Raw genomic sequence first — 18,814 nt, forward strand, 5'->3', positions numbered from 1 at the left:
GTCACCCCTGGGTCAAACCAGATTTACAGGTTGGTCCTGTGTTTAGCGTACTAATGGTTTCTTACAAAGAGACTGAAGGTGGGTGATGCAATTCTTATTTATTATTAACTTATTTTCTCATTCTTCTATTATTATTATTATTATTATTATTATTATTATTATTATTATTATTATTATTATTATTATTATTATTATATTTTAGAGAGTGCTTGAAACCAGGAATGCCACTTAAACATACAGTATTTCACATTTGGGCAGCAGTGTGGAGTAATGGTTAGGGCTCTGGACTCTTGACCGGAGGGTCGTGGGTTCAATCCCCAGTGGGGGACACTGCTGTTGTACCCTTGAGCAAGGTACTTTACCTAGATTGCTCCAGTAAAAACCCAACTGTATAAATGGGTAATTGTATGTAAAAATAATGTGATATCTGTATAATGTGAAATAATGTATAATGTGATACCTTGTAACAATTGTAAGTCGCCCTGGATAAGGGCGTCTGCTAAGAAATAAATAATAATAATAATAATTTACTGTTGTATAGAATCACATTCTGAGTTTTCCTTGGCTGACTAAAAATACATAAATACAGCAGCATCTTTTGGCAGATGCCTTCACCTGGAAACTATTCCACAAGGGCCCCAAGTATATAAAGAAATTCTGAAGGGCCAGTGAAGAATTGATCACACATCTACAGAACACACATACCCTTTTCAGAGATAACAGAAGAAGATCGCTACTTTATTCTCTATCAAGGTGAGTTTCTTCCACAGATGTACACACAGGGGAACCGAAGGGAATGTAATACAAGAACTGCAAGGAAGCAACCTTGTCAAAAGATTCCAACTGCTTTGTTAGAAAAGATAAAAATGGTCATCGGAATTCAACGTTAGCCTTTGATAGCATCTAGCATACATCTTGTTTTTTTTCAAGACTATAAACAGTAGTTCCAACTTTGGTTAAAAAAAATAATAACTGACTGAAGCTTCAATATGCCACACCAACTGGAATATATTTTAATGAGCAATCAGTCTCACAAGTTCAGTGCTACCCTAAATCTGACTCATTTAATAGCAATGTTGAATGACTGAGTGGAGCATCTGCTCTCTATTTTACTCAAAAAAAGATTTCCCTGAGTGGTGACTACCAAGACTGATAGAGTATTCAATGCAGTGCTGTCCTGGGCAGTCCTTGGTCAGATGAAGAGAAAACATCATACCCAGCCATTCCGTATTGGTAGGAAGTGGATCATATTTGGGGTACCACAGCACTTGAGAGAGAAACATAACCACTATCAAAACATAACCACTATCAGCGTGACCAAATAGCTTGTTTTTTGTTTCATCGCTCCACAAAACCATTGACCAGAACTCAAATCCATCATTCAAATGCCGTTTTGCAAACTTTAAGCAATTGTCCTTGTGATGTTTTCCTAAGGAGGTGGCTTTTTCCTTGGCCTGCGACCACTGAGACCTTCACCATGCAATACTCGACCTACGGTTGAAATGGAAACCCCAGTCCCACTTGCAGCCAATTCCCTTTGAATATCTTTGGCAGTCAATCTTGGATTGTTATTAATCTTCCTCACAATTCTTCTACTTGGACTTGGTGAATTATATAATTAATTTAACATCATGTAATCAAATAAACTACAAAATGATATCACAAAAGTCTACCTGCGAATTGCTGGGTGAAAAAAAAAAAATCTTGGCACCACATGACAGCTGTGTTACGTCTTGACACAATCAGAGAGTTGAAGGGGCAGGTTTTCTATGTTAAGCAATTCGAGAGGCTAAAACGCTAAAAATGACTACTAAAAAAATAACCAATTATTTTCAAAGCAAAAATAGTGACAATGAAATTAGGGTTTTCAAAATAAGCCAGCACCTACTACTATATTTGCGCCTGTTACTTTATTAAAAAAAATATTACGATTATTTTCGGGTATTATCATTCAGTCATATTATTGTACTGTAAGGTGATATAAAGTACATAAGAGCTATACATATGCACCAAAAAATGTACCCAGGTGCTTGTGAGAGATATTGGGGCAGCAGTGTGGAGTAGTGGTTAGGGCTCTGGACTCTTGACCGGAGGGTCGTGGGTTCAATCCCAGGTGGATTATTATTATTATTATTATTATTATTATTATTTATTTCTTAGCAGACGCCCTTATCCAGGGCGACTTACAATCGCAAGCAAATACATTCAAGTGTTACAATATAAGTCATACAAATGCTTAAGTAGAGGTGCTGGATTATTACACTCCGGTTTCATGTACAGTTATGATGGTGACCAAACGGGTGTGAGTATTGTTGTGTTAAAATAAAATGGTTAAAATGAACAGTTGCATTAAAAAAATGCAGAACAGCGAAAAACAAAAATAGACATTAACAAAATGCCCTGAAAACTTAACAAAAAGAAAACAATTTAAATGAAGCAATAAGCTCAATAATTAAGCTAAAAAGGAAGTGAAATAACCCTACGTTATCTTTCCCCAGTCAAACCGTAGAGTGCCTAAAGAAGCACAGTCATTTACCATAATAAAAAACAGTCATGAAAAAGAATGTAGACTATAAAAGAGAGCAACCAGATATAGTCAACGAGACAACACAGTATTAAAATTCTTTATTATATATTTAAGATAAGGCAAGTTTATTTTTCTATTAAAAGTGCTCTCGGCTATAATGTTCTACCGCCCGGCTGTACAGAATTCCTGGGGAGAACCCTGTAATGTAACATTATTCAGAAGGTTTCATTTGACTTTATAATGCAAAATTACTTAATTCTATAGGGTTAAATTTAGGCCATATCTGTACACAAAGGTTAACTTACTGTGTTGAAGTGAGAGTGTCTACATTTAGGATTCAGGCAATGTAGAATGCTGGATGTATTTTGAATCAGAATTGTGAGAAGTAATAGATTCCGTTTTAAGCTCCATTATCACCTGTATTTCAGCCCACCCCAGTCACAAGTCACTCTAACAAGTGTATTCTATTACGGAGGTCCACGAAAATTGATGATTGGTCAAGAGGCAATGTGTTTGCACACTGCCCGCCTTCTGAAATTGCCAAAACCAAGATTTATTGGTTAAAAAAAAAAAATCTAAATAGGTCTTTGGGGTATTTTTCCGGTTATTATCCGTTAAAACTTCAAGCCCTGTATTTATTGGGACAACATGGATTTTCCATGTTTTTATATTCTTTCGAAATCAAAATGAATATTTAAAGTTTGTTTTGTTTTTAATCTGCTGAAAATGTATTAATTGCATCATATTACAGTAAAGTGTTTGCCTTTGAATGTATTTCAAACAACATTTGTTTTATAATTAGCATAACTGTACTACCTGCATATTGCTCACACCAGCCTCACAATCAATCTGCAGGGATTCAATTTCGGGCCTAATTACTGCATTTGCTAATTAATTTTACTCCTTAAGGATGAGAGAGAAGAAAGGTCATGATCTAGGTGAACAGTTATAATTTAGGAGGACCCAGTGCTTAACTTTTCAAGACTTGATGTGGCTCTCCCAATCTACCATTTCCTCCTGCAGCTCAGACTCACCTATCAATACATAGTCGACATATTTATGGCTTTAGGGAATCAATAACTGCATTAAGGGGATTTATGCAATTTACAAAAATAAATGTTATTGTACCATCATGTTCTCGTTTTTTTTACAGTTGTTTTTGTAACAAAGAATAGGACATTATGTTAGAATGAAAGGTATTAAATTCAATAGCACACACACACACATTTAAAAAAAATCCCTCATTTCAATTCTTCGATCTATTGATGTTGAGGTTTAAAAGTTTTAAATTGAGATGAGGCAAAACATACATGATGATAATTGGCCAGTTAAAAGATGACAATTCCCTTTGAATGGAAAGCACTCTGAAGAACCTAATGACATCATTTAAGAGCGTCACCATGTTCAAATTAAATGTCGGTTCCATTTTTTTTTTTTTTAAACCTACATGAAAGACGGTACATATGGAGCGCCATTTGTGCCAAAACTATCTGGCCGTTAGTTTGTCAATTTGTTTGTCAATTCTTGAATTGGTCAATTTGTACAGCAATTCGTCCATAAATTTGTCAATTCATACAGTAATTCATAAACGTATTTGTTAATTCATTTAATAATTCATTAATTAGTCAATTCATTAATACAAAAGGCTGTACGGACCTGCAAATTTCCAATCAACCAGACAAACTTCCAACTGTCAATCTCACACTGTGCCGAAAACACTGCAACCTTTCTAGCCAATGGGAGCACACACTAATATTTAAATCAACGAAAATCCAGCCTCACTCAAAACTGCTTCAGCCAATAATATTTAGAAGGGCGTTTCAAAAGATATTCTATTTAACAAGATACTCGCCTCCACTGATTTTCAATGGAGACTTCCGTCTCACTGCGCGCAAAGCATTGTGGTATACAGAGAGTTAGGCAAAAAAATTCTATGGAGAGTTAATGCAGGCGTATGAAATGTTGCTGGTGTTCACTAACCTATTTATGGATTGTAAATGCTTTTTCTATAGATGTTTCGTAAATCCGACTTTTTCACATATCCGCCTATACCCCAGTCCACAGGGGGTCGGATGTGCGACGTTGTACAGTACTACTAAAGAAAGATGCTCCAAACGCTAAAATGGTGATTAAAACGTCACTGTCACGGTTTTCTGACTTTCTGAAATTCAAACCAATTCAGACGGAGACAGAGAAAAACTTTGCTAGCTATACGGTATGAACTCCAAAACATTTTCTGTCATTTATGTTATTTATTTATTTACTTACTTATGCTGTATCATCATAGCCCCGACGGTAACAATAGTCTTCCCTCGGGTCAATCATTTTCTACTACAGCCCTCCTCTCAGTCAATATTTACTATATCTATCTATCTATCTATCTATCTAGATATAGATATCTATATCTACATAGCAAGACGTGTTCCTCTGATTATTTTTCTCTATATAGGAAATATTTACATATTGAAATAATCCAGGTAATTGCATCCAACTTGGTGCCCACCATTTTATGCCCCATTTGATAAAGAAATATTACATTTACACAAGTGCTAGCATCAGGGCAATCAGAGACAGTGGAGTGATAGCAATGGTTTATATTTTTGACAGGTTTGATTTAAACACTGAGAGGATGTGCTGGTACATGTTGGGTCCTATTTTAAAGGAAATATTAAAGAAAACAAGGTTATTTTTCAGACAGGAACTGGTAGACCTAATGGAAAGGATTCATTTGTGTTTATGTTCTGGTTTACATACCTTTTACTTCTGAGTTCCTCCTTTATCTGCTGGCTTTGGTGTTAATCAAACACTACTTTAGGAAGAATGTGTGTCGGGTTTGTTTGTTCTGGAATGTCTTAGAAAAATACTGGGAAGTGCTTTCACTGCCTTATTCTGGTGAAGAGGTAAATATTGGGGATCATGGTTTTCCATTCAAGGAATGTTGTTCAAAAGGGACATTATGTAAACATTAGCATTGCAATATGTATGTTAACAAGAGGAGATAAAGGTATCTTTCTTGATGGTTTTTCAATTTATAATTGCTTGATGAAAATTAGGAGATAATCATTTGGACAACCAAAGTAAAAACATGACCAAAATCAAAACCAAAGTAAAAACATGACCAAAATCCCTATATAAACACACATCAATTTAACACTCACAAAGAAAGTGTAATACTGTACCTCAGAGAGCTTTTCTTATCCCTGGTAAGCTATTCCACACAATATCATTTAACCTGTTGTCAGACAGCGGGACAAGTTTCTACACAATCAAATAAGCGATTCTCTAAATATTTCTGAAAACGTACGTTTGACATTAAGACAGACAAGATGCCTCGTCTGAAGCCCCAGATTTGACACTATTGATAAATAATCCTAAAGAATGTCAAAGTTTAATCGTAACTGGAAAAAGAGCTAGGCTACATATCAATTGAGTCTACAAAGAAAGGAAAAAGGAATTACAGTACACAACTGTTAAAAACAGCAGGGAAATATCACTGTCCAGGTGTTCCTGTTTGTTGTATATAATTTTGTATACATCTAGAGTTTCTAATTCTGAAAACTGCAGAGAGCTATTTTAGTGGGAGGCATAATTTTTACACATGGATACCCAAACAATAGAATGTCTTTTGAAAAGCACCACTTTGGCACAGAAAATTTGATACAGCTATATTCTGTAGCGAAAATACTTGTGTGGCCTTTACAACTATTTTGCAAAATAAAAAGACCACTTAAGTCTTCTTAATATTTGCATATGTGAACAATACTAAGATCTGTGCTGCCTCATATCATAACCCTTGCAGTGTCCCATTCTTTATACTTGAGTGGACAAAGGTAAAAAAAAATAAAATAAAGAAAATAACACAGGCTGAAAATAAGAGTTAATTTATTAAAATGAGTTATTAAAAAACAAATCTGTTTCTGATAGCTTAGACATAAAGAGACTCAACATTGCAGTCAGAATAGCTAAAGAGGGAAAGACCACATGGTCACATCACAATGTTTTTATTAAATCAACTGTCATATATTCTAAAGAAACTATATAACTAATAACGTTTGAAAATGCACTCACTCTGTCCTTGGCAACATGAAGACCTTATGAAATGGTAAAAAAAAAATTCAAAAATTCAAAATAAAAAAATCACCAGAGTGCTTAAATAACAAAACGGTTGTTATTAAATATAGCACTGCAATTAAAGTCGGCAAAACAGGCACTTCACCAGCAAAAACTGTACAGATTGAAATCAGCATGGGACATTGTTTGACATGTATAATATTACTGCACAGAGTGACTACTTTGCATTTATAGTACAAACCAAATGTAAATTAGCAGCAAACAGGTTTTAAGACGTATCTGTCCCTACAGGAAATGTCTGTCTCTACAGCTAACATTACTTTTGGAATGGACCAACAAAGTGTACTGTCTGGTTTGAATGCATAGAAGGCTAAACTACAACTGAATGTGGTAAACAGAAAGCAGGGAGTTATATTGATGTATAACTCTGGACCCAGACAGAATAGCCACAGCCTGTCAATATCCAGAAATTGTATTTAAACAGTACAGTACTTGAAGGCTTTCTAAGTGTATTTGCGTTGTCTGAAAAGTAAATACTTTTGGGGAAACACTGGGAGAAAGACTTCTCTTTTTTTTAGTTATAATTTGTTTAAAAGAAATGCATCTAAAATGGACATTTGCTACACAAATAATATAATTGCATGCATCATAAAATAAAATGGTGTGTCATCAAGAAAATGGTAGGTAAGACCCGTTCTAGATTAAATCAATTCAATTCATGCCCCTCTAAAGGTTTGTTTATCGATTAATTTCATGTTTGAAATAAAGAGAGGCAGCGTTGCTTTAACACTGGTTCTATGGGGGGAAAAGGCACATCAATTTTAAGATGCTGACAATGGATTATTGTGTTTAAAAGGGCATCCAATTCAACTATCAATTGATGTAAATGATTAAAGAAATGTTACCAACCAGGGTGAAAATCATGTCTTAGGTACCCTACCCTCTAGACACAGAACTTTTGAATATAACAAACCCTGCCAGCAATCTTTGTAACTGCAAACAAAAGTTCAAGCACATATACATTAGAAATTTAGAAATATTGGATATATATTAGGTCCAGTAGTTCCAGTAGTTTACATATAGGGCTGGATTTTGGAGCGCTGCTGCGTTTCAGTATACCTGTTGGCAGCAAAGCCAGAATGCCTCGTTGATTTCCAGCACTTCAAGTTGACATGGTTGGTGGAACCTCCATTTATTGCAATGTACTTCAATGATTGCCTGTAGGTGGGCACATGTGACCGATGCTGCATAAAGAGCTTACTGTATTTGCTGGTGAAGTCCACAATCTAAATGTCTGACTCCACAAAAGCAGAAGACAAGTCGAGTAACTGTGCAAATAGCTGTTTTTCAATAAAGAATGTTCAAATCATACACAAAAAAGACTTTTTTCACCACGGCAATCTTCACTTGGAATGCATGTGAATTTGTTACATTTAATGACCAAAGCTATTCACAACCCAAAATAAATGCCCCTTTACAGTATGATTTAAACAATAGTGTAATTGTTTAATTAAAAGGTGCAAATAGTTGATAATGAATTTATGCTCAGTGAATTTAAATTTTTAAAAATAATATACCTGCTTAATTACTACAGTACACCCTCTCTATAACGAACCTGTTGGGGTCCAAGCTTTTTGTTTGTTATATCGAGGGGCTTGTTATAGCGAAAGGACAATCAAAATGAACGATAAACTGTTGGAGTGATTGTGAATAAAAGTAGAATTACATGTACCTGTTCCTCTCATGTATGCAGTGTTCTGCCTTTGCTTTATCTTGTTCGTTAAAGAATTAAAACGCAGTACAAAAAGCACAAATCCCGAAATGAAGCTGAACATTTATTCAAAATCAATCTGACACAAATTGTTTCAAAGTGCACCAAATTTGAATCCAACATGCAAAATCCCAAACTGAGCTTTTATTCCTAATCAACCCGACACAGAAAGTTTGACATGAAAAGTTTATCAGATCCTCAAGTTATTATTATTATTTTATTTTCTTTATTCAATTTTGCTTTGCCGCATGGTTGCTTAAGCCAAAAAAGTGGGTTTTGACAACCTATATTCACGACAGAGACATGCCTGCGTTACTCCTTTTTTCAAACGATTAATATAGTTTGCAGATTTGGTGCAACATAAAATTATTTTCATTTCGGGGGCATAGTTACACAGCGTGCATTTTTTATTAAGACAAAAGAGTTGACTGTGGAGGTGGCATCCCATGCGTACAGATGGGGATGTTGACAGTGTGTGTTTATATGATCTTTTTTTGTTTTTTTATTTGGGGTCCAGAGGCCAGGTTGGTTATAGTCGAAGGTTCGTTATAATGAAGGCCATTATGGCGAGGGTGTACTGTATTATTAAAATGTATTTCACAAGCCTGCTCAAACAGTTGCAGTATATTTAGCAGGGGAATACGTGCTCCCTTGTCGATCATTTTTCTGTGCAGAGCCTATTTTCTGCTGCCTGTCAGCAGGTTAACAACATTGGCAATAGAATAGATGTCAGCAGACATCATTTGTCCAATAATAAAAGCACTGACTAAATAAAGTGTTGTACTGCAGTGTTATGTTGAATACTCACACGATGGGGCTAAATCAGATTATTCATGCTACAGTAGATTAAAGTGTCAAAAAGTGTCAAAAATGTTTAACTTAATTATTTGAGTTATAGGGTTTATAGTAAGTTTTGACCCTTGGGCTCCATCAGTAAATGACTAAGAGGAACTTTTGACAAGTATAAACGTTTTAAAAGCATTTTTAAAGGTTCAAACCATTATATCCAGACTTTTGATTTCACTTTTTTTTCCATCCTATTTTGGTGAAAGGAAATATTTCAAGTATTGAGTTTAGTCTTTCTGAATCTACCCTTTAGCTGTAAACTCCAATTGGCCGTCTTTTCTCATTGTATATGTTTTATAACATAAAACAATAAATGCATGTTTTGTGAACAAAAAAAAAAGCATCTGCATGAAGGTGCGGAAGAGGCAGAGCTGGTGGGCTCTCCTCAGGGGGATGCTTAGATAACTCAATTTCATATACCTTGCAAAATTCTCCCTATGCAAGGGAAACACAATTATGAAAACATCATATTTACAATGCAAACTGGTCATGGTCATGCTTAATACATTTTCCTTCGCAGGGTCTTCTCCAATTTGTGACATTATCAAATCTGACCTTTGATTATACAGTAGATCATGCAATCGCACTGTCTCCAGCCACATTCATTGTTTTCTCCTTACTCCCTTACTACCATTTTTAAAAGGCACTTAAAGGAGTGCTAGCAAAGGCTTTAAAATCTGTTCTTACCTCAAGCAACTTGACCACGGTTCTGTCCGCAGATCATTTGGTCATTTGCTTGTTTTTTTGTTTTTTTAAACATAATCATATGAATGACATGTACTGTACTCTATTTTTAACTACTTTATTACATGTGTAACATCATAAGCTCTTTGCAAGGAAAAGTCTGCAGTTTCCACAAACTACATGTACATGTAACACTGTCACTTAAGGGATTATGGTGGATTGTTAGGGTAATATCTATCCCATATTCTATCAAAACATTGAGATTAATTCCAAAAGTTTGTGTTCATCTAAGAACTAGCTCATCTTTATTCACTATTACTAAGAAAGTAAACATCTTTCTTTGAAGGTCCACAGTAATTGTTTCTGGTACTTTTATTTAGTGTTATGTACATTCACTATTCCTAAAGGGCATTTTGTATTTGTAATAAACTATTAAAATAAAGTGTATGGCATTTCTTTTTTAAAGTAACGTAACCAACGCTACTGATGGCTGTATTGATTTTTACTGTGGCGCCACTGGAATTTCATTGAGTATTTATCCGGTTGGGACAGGGCGTCCAAACATTACATCAGACTTAACACAATTGTAAGATTAAGCTGAAGATTGTGCACCAAGGCAGGTGGGTAAGAGTTGTTGCAGTCCATTCTGCAGAACCTTGCATGAGTGAGGCAAAAAAAAGAAAGAGGGACACACAGAAGTGGTCAGGAAACAGCAGTACAACAGCTTTATACTGTGTTTGTGTGCAACAACTTATACTGGAAACTGTTCTCATACAGTGCACTACAATCAAACTAGACCTAAAGAATACAGGTGTGTACCTAGTATGAAGCAAATATCTCAGGGTTAGGGCTTTAGCATCCGGAAACCAACAACTCATATGACCTTAACATGGAAGCCATCTTCGGTCACCATTATATTTTGTCTGAGGAGTTTGCATTACAGGGAAAATATAAAAGTTAGCATCTCAAGTATGAGATATTAGCAGTTTGACAATTACATCTCTCATCACAGGATGAAGTGTATTAACATTTTGCCTGTGGACAGTAAATAAATGAAGCATGTAACAAGCGCTGGCATGAATGCACGGGATTAGTGACTCTGGAGTAAAGGCATGTTAATCACTTTCATTGTGTGTTTGGACCATGCCTGACTGTATCTTTAATGAGCTCCAAATGTCACACATACCCACATACATACATGAACATACATATATACATGTAGCATAGAAGTCAACAAGAAAATTAGACCCGAGTCTAGCTTTCCATTAATACCACTAAAAACAAGAGGTGAAGTGATTTAGAGGTGGGTAATTTACTGTATACTGGCAACATACTGTCAGTCTCTCATATTTTCGCATCAAGGCTGTTCTCATCAAATCGTTTTCCTGACACTTCAAATGTGAGCTTCTGTAATACAAGAGACCCATCTCTGTGAACTAAATTAATAGTGAAAGGGTTAACATCTCAGTGACTGTAGTTTGTCACCTTATTATAACCGGCCCAGAGGCAAGCAGCCGTCTCAGATAGCAAATGCTGAATGCTGTCACCTTGCTGGTACAAATTCAAATGTAATAAAGGTTCTACAAAGCACAGTAGCAAATTATGTGAAGTCCAGTTGCACAATTTAGTTTCTGGCCATTTTATAAAATGTAATAATATGCTGATATCTCTCATCACTCACTAAAGAAATCAGTGGGAGGACTGCTCTACACAGCAGCTTCTGTAACTCGCATTGAGCAGCAGCAATAATAATTCCTGAACATGCAGCGATACAAATATAATTTGTTTTTAAATAATGTATTATTTAAGAGGCTGGAAATAACAGATATTGCTAATACTGCAGGGGCTACACTGCAGCAAAATTGTACAGTTTGGAATGTGTTACAAAGATAAGATGGGGTGAGATAATACTATGTACTACACTATGCAGTGTTCATTTTTTTCACACAACAGACAGGAGTTTTAAGTACCTTTCTAGGTGTTAACCATGTGTCCATATTTGTGGGAAGGACATCCTACAAGACACAGGAGTCTTTTTCAAGTTTCATCATGATTTTCACCCTGGTTGGTAACATTTCTTTAAACCTGGTTGAAATTTTGATGCCTGCCTTACATTGAAAGTAACTATTTTTATTCGGCTAGGCACCATAAAAAAAAAAAAAAAAAAAAAAAAAGTTGTTTACATAAACAGTAATAGGCCTGTCAAATCTTGGAAATGTATTGAAGCACATGCTGTAAACGGTCTTGAAAATCATTTCCAAGGCTGAAGACCCCATGGGCTTTGTATTGAGTGGGAGGGGTCAAGGAGCATACAAATATGAAGATTACAGTCAAGCGTAACTTCTTGTTACTGTAAACAAGAATCAGTGTCAGGTTGGACCCAATTTGATTGGTGCACTTTGTGCATCCGTGAAAGAACAGTGAGGATCACAGCCGTGACTATTCCAAATAGGGCGGTCAGCTGTCTATTTCTGTACCTCAGTCACCTTGTCTGTTTTTCATAAAGGAGGATTATTTCTGAATACACCTGCATTTATTTATAAGACAGGTCAAACCCTGAAGAATCTTGCAACAGAATTTACTCTGGCACGGTTACTACCAGCTCAATGCCCAATGGTCCTCACTCATAAAATAACACTACTGCTGTCTTAAATACTCCAAACACACTGTGATATTAGCGTAGAATTAAAAGTAAAATTAGCTTAATATTATCATAATTGTGAATGAAATTGAAAAATCACAATCACTTGACAGTGGTCCAGAGTGCTTTCCAAATACAGTAACACCTTCCTAACTATCACTGCAAAAGGCTGTATAAAATGACCAAACATCCCACTTTTAGTCGCAATCACTAATCACCCATTTATAACTTCTAAACACTATCACAGCATCTTCAATAATAATCTGGTAGTGAGGTTGAGTTACAATAGTAATCTAAACAGCAGTGGATCTCACTGCTCAACTAGTCATAATTATATTTATAAACCCGCTCTTCCACTGCATTTTGTTTAGTCTTAAGTGATGTTAATAAAGGGGTCCATAAATAACCAGGGTGGCTGTATTGAGATCCGTCACTGTTTAGATCTTTATATTAGACCCCCACCCCCAAGTGTCTTTTTCAATGTCTTCAATCAAAGTCTTACAACAATAACACAACTTAAGAAGAAACTTTAGTTTATTTAGGTGTTACTTAATCATTAATCTTAGAAAAGTACCTTCTGCAAAACCTGTAAACAAAAGATCACTTAAATAAACTACTCCCACAGTATGAATTCCTTGGTGGATATTCAGGATATTTTTTTCTCTTTCTTTAATTCTGGCAGTCTGCCAAGCCTAGATGTCCTACACTCAGGTACAATGCTCAATTTCACTTACCACAGCAGTGCTCTGAAAACTAAATCACTTGGAACACATTAGAACAAGTTTACTGCAAGTACTAATATTAATCTTTACAGGCTACACATTAAAAGCTGCATTACAGTCGAAGAGAAAATGTATGAAGGCTGTTTTATAAAAGTTCATGATGAGGAGGGAGTACCAGGTGATAGAGTGGATTAATACCGCAGTAATACGCTGCCTCTGTATCTTGGAGTAGACCAGCAGGGATAATGGCTACATAAAAGCATTCTCATTTGATAACTGTGCAAGTGGTCTGTGAAACAACCTCACCCTAGTAATAATCTGCCTTGGCTGATGGTCTTGAGTAAGTTTAACCAATGGCAGAGTCAAAGATCTGCCCTGGTTTTGCAGCTGTCCAATCATGAGTGAGCAGAGGCCAGGACATAAATATGCTAGGCCCTAAGCGGTGTAACAATAGCTGAATTTTGTGTGATATTGCTTATTATAGAGCATTATTGAGAATTATATTGAGAATGTCAAAGTAATATTTCGATTTACTTTTTACAAATAAAATAAATGTCATCAGACAACGGATGCATCGTTGTCGATTTGGTTACGAATCAATTTTCAAGAACTTTCTCAGAATAAAATGAAGATTGTTAAAAAAAGGAGGTATATACCACAAATACTCGACCCGACACAGGAAGGGAAGGGTTATACTCACCATTTCCAAAATGTAAATTATTAAAAGGTAGCTGTGGCTTACCGGTAGCTGTCAATTTAAAAATTTTACTGCTGGAACTGTCTTTTGTTCAGTACAGAAAAGGCAATATGGAACAGCACTGGCTACAGCAATCTAAGGATATCTAACGAAGTCAGCACAAAAACACGAGCGTTCCCAAAGTCACTTGCGAGCCGATTACACTCAAAACTTTTGGACAACCCCAGATTTATGTTCAAATGGATAAGCAGAAGCGTAGGGATACAATACATCAAAATGAGCAAGCAAGAACTGGCTTTCAGAGGGCACGATGAAGACACCAATTCCTCAAATAGAGGTGATTATGTGGAATTACTTTCTCTGATATTTTCTAAGACAGCATGTTAAGGAATCACTTGTCAATAGCCACAGTATTCTCAGGTACCTCTAACAAGATTCAGAACGACTTAATCTCTTCAGTGTCTCAGGTTTTGCTAGATGCAAAAAAAGGAGAAGTACAGGAAGCCAAGTAATTAGCTGTCATGGTAAACGCAGCTCAGCTGTCTTTTGTTTTCACGTATGTGACTGACAGTGGCCCGAATGAACGGTTGTTCTGTGAAAATGGGTTACATTTACTAAAATAAAAATAATAATAAAAAGGCTTTTAAAAAGACTACATTCCCATTGGGCTTTTTTTTTTATTCTATTGATTTAGAAGTATTACTATGCAGGATAGCCGCTATAAGATCGTTTCAGATTATTTCATTTTAGACTAATATACATTTTAAAAACATATTGCTTATTTTACCTGCCAACAGCTACAGGATGTGTGCCAACAGCATCAATTATATCAAAACATACCAAACTGGTTAAGTTCTAGAACACAAGTGCCAAAACTACAATGTGTGGCTAGTCATTCATGAAGTGTAACACTCAACTACCAGCCAATCAGATAATGCAATGGTCTCTGGTGACTCGCAAAGATCATTCTCAAAGACAGCAGGCTGCACTAGAGCGTTCTAAACTTAAACTTTACTTACCTGTGAGTAACTAAATTATTAAACCCGACATCAAAATAACCTCAATATAATTTGCAAATTCTATATGGGGTGCTGTATTTACTTAATATTACAGTCTTATTAACATTATAAACTAATAAAATGCATCAATAATTAATACTAAACAAAAAGCAGATTTACCATTTATGTACATACTGATTAAGATACTGTGGAATTCTCTATAGCTGCCAAACCTAAACGACTACTTATACAACCTTGTTGCTGTGGATTCTAAGACTTCAGGTCTACAATGCCTGGTGTACTCATTTGCCAAGTTTATTCAGTCAAGATCCCCATTAGAATTCAGAAGACCCCTAAAGAATGGGCACTCACTGGCACATGTTCAATAAAATCAAAGATTGCTCAGAAGAGAAGTTCAGAAGAGAAATATGACAAGTAAATAATTGACCGTTGCTGTAAATAAGCCTCATCAGCTTCCCCCATTGGAGATCAGAGGTTTTGGTTAAACTGAAGAGTAATTATAAATTACCTACCATCAGATGTTTTGCTCTCCCCATATTCTCTTTGAACACAGTCATTTTTCAAAGATTGGTTTGGGAATTTCGCTGTCCCATCAAAGTCTAGGCAGCAGGTGATAATTTAAAAGACATTTATTGAAATAAATCTGTAGCTCAACACAAACCCTACAATGTAGAATTATGAATGGTTATTAACTTGGAACCATCCAGATGCTCATAATTAGTAAAGAAATGTCAACTATAAGCAACAGTGCTTTTCACACCCCCAGGAGAAATATAAATGATTTCCCACACACAGTAGAGTGCGGAAACTTTCAAACCTGCCAGGAACTTATCTTTCGATCTGACTCTCCAAGTCATTTACTTGTGGGAGGCTATGGAATTTTGAACGTAAGCCGTGCGTGTTCCGAATACAAAAGGTGGTGATCGGTAAAACTCAAACGCTAAGAAACGCTGACATTTTTTCTTTATAATAATATTAATAATAATAATCTTATTTTCCACTGATCTTTCAGATATTCTGGCTTTAGGAAAAGGAAAACATATTGTATGCCATTTCAAATAAAACTATATATAGGCTAGTAAAGTGTTTTGGTGTAGCCTATAATTACGTAATCCTTTTTTTTAACAAATCTATGTCTATTTTGAAAAGTATATTTTAACAGCCCTATGTAGTTATTCAGCTGGTAGCATACTTGGCCATAAACTGAAATGACAGAAATTATAATCTTACATTGAGTTTAAAAGGCCATACACCATACACTATTGTGTTAACAACACAAATCACTGGATTTGTACACTTTAGTTAGAAAACAAATCAGCTAACAAGTCTTTCTACATCTGAATAAACAACATTTTTAAAGCCTTTTAATATTTAACTTACATGGTGTAGTGGTACCAACTGTAGATACTGGACAAAAATGAAGTGTGAACCAATGATATTAACCTTTGGACAACTACCAGCAAAAATGTTGTCTTCCGTATACCCTGTAGAATATGTAACATCTAACTGAGAATTGCAGCTTGAGAATTACTTTGGTTAACCTGGTAAGACCTTGATAATGGGTATAATGTTTAATCTGAATGAATTTACTATGTGTTACAAGAAAGTCTAGTTCTGTATTTGTCTATATCACTAACAGAAAAAGTTGCATTGCGATGTTTTAACATCAAATTGTCCGGATGCAGTATGACTTAGAACCCTCTGCTGTAGCTTTGAGCTTTAAATCCCTTCAGTCACAACCTGAACAAGTCCCATTTCCAACTTAAAATATGTGTTTTTCTTTGTTTAATATATCAGCAATTCCCATTCTATATATTCATATAAACTTCATGTGTGATAAAAAAAAAAAAAATTATATATATATATATATATATATATATATATATATATATATATTACAAACCGATACAGTGGACCTCTCAGGGATGTAGCTCGAGCCTTCCTCAATGCAACTTACTTACTTATAAATCACTATAGTCCATATATTATTCTAGATTAATACAACGCTCAAGGCTGTTAAGCCAATGAGAGCACAGATAGCCATTTATTTATTACACAACAACAGCATACCTCCAGTCCGTTTTCAACCATGCTGAATCACTCACAATTGAATCCAACATTATAAAAGTCCAAACACAGAAAACAACTTGTTTGAATTAATAAATGTCTAATACTACAGGCCAACAATGCTGGCAACATGTAAATATTCCTGACAGGTATTCTTTTATTATTATTATTATTTATTTCTTAGCAGACGCCCTTATCCAGGGCGACTTACAATTTTTACAAGATATCACATTATTTTTACATACAATTACACATTTATAGAGTTGGGTTTTTACTGGAGCAATCTAGGTAAAGTACCATGCTCAAGGGTACAACAGCAGTGTCCCCCACCTGGGATTGAACCCACGACCCTCCAGTCAAGAGTCCAGAGCCCTAACCACTACTCCACACTGCTGCCCTGGTACACAATCCGTCACATACGTGACTGCGTTGGGACCAGAGTAAGGGCGGATTTGTAAAAAGTCGGCTGAATGAATCCTGTTTTAAATACCATTATACACAGCTGTAACAATTACTAGTCACACAATTATTGTTTTGAGATTCCGCTTTTATTAGGGAACTCCGCTAAATCCCTTGTTTAGAAAGATACAGGGTATTAATGCTTGTGACAGAGTAGCCATCTGCCTTGTGGGTGCATGCATTCGCTGCTGAGTGACAGGCAGGAGATCGAGACAGAGTTTGAAGATGATACGCCCCGGAGGCAAACAGGATTTATTTAAATATCAACACACTGAACAGCTCACGTGACACTAGCAGCAATGGTAGTGCACAGAGCACATACAACAAAGTGTACGAAAACTTTGGTAGGATCTACAATATCTTAACTAATGTTCTTTGTTCAATAATAAACTGACGTTGCTGAAGAGGTTGATCATGGTGGATAAACAGTTAGGGCGGATATGTGACGGGCAGATATGTGACAGATTACTGTATTAAATTAATGTAATCGTTGGCCTTTAGTACTGGACCTTCAATAATGGAATACTCCAAGCACTGCTACCAGATAATTTTCAATATTTAACTGCAGTCATTCCTCAGTTTAGGCTCCAGTAACGAGAGTGATTGAAGGTAAATGGTAAGAGGAAGGTTAAGATTTGATCAGGGTACACATGTGCATGTCATTCTTGAATCTCTAACTGAATATATCATTAGGTCAACTATGTTGACTGAGTGAACACCAGACTTGTAGAACTGTCTGTGGATACAATTCAACAGCAAAACATTTATAACCAAGGGTAGCCTACCGTAAATAAATAATGGAGCAGCCACCAAATCTATCTAAATTACATATATAAACAAAAGAAAATCTGTCAAAGTATTTTCCCTTTATGGACATGTCTATGTCATTTGGTAGAAAACAAAATATCTAAGTAATGGTGCAAGGTATTCTTTAGATAAAATAGTTCTGGGAAAATATTGCAGATATACTGACTCTCAATGGTACCCGTTATACCAAGATCAAAGAGAAACACATCCCCAACTTCATATTTACACACCTTTTCCAGCACCATAGTAAATGTTACTTTCTGGAAAAAACTCAACATCCTGTGGAACTTTACATTGCTCATTTAACCTGTCCACTAAAGTGTAAGCTCCATCATTATTGTATTGTAGAGCTGTCAGACTCAACTCATACTTCAAAGAGAATAGCAAATGTGTATGCTGAAGGCATGTCAAAAGATCAACCACCAAGATGCCCTAGAGGGATGATTTCTGCATGTTCAATTACGACAGCACTTCACAGTATTTCGGAAAATCTGAATTTATTG

The 18,814-nt window shown here is 35.7% G+C and overlaps 1 protein-coding gene across 1 annotated transcript in view; it reads right to left on the bottom strand.

Moving 5' to 3' along the window:
• Nucleotides 1–18,814, bottom strand: part of LOC117963338 (F-box/LRR-repeat protein 17-like) — a 272,309-nt gene that overhangs the window by 118,522 nt on the left and 134,973 nt on the right. The gene's annotated exons all lie outside the window — the stretch shown is intronic.

This window comes from Acipenser ruthenus, chromosome 2 (genome assembly GCF_902713425.1).
Source record: "Acipenser ruthenus chromosome 2, fAciRut3.2 maternal haplotype, whole genome shotgun sequence".
NCBI classification, from domain to species: Eukaryota; Metazoa; Chordata; class Actinopteri; order Acipenseriformes; family Acipenseridae; genus Acipenser; species Acipenser ruthenus.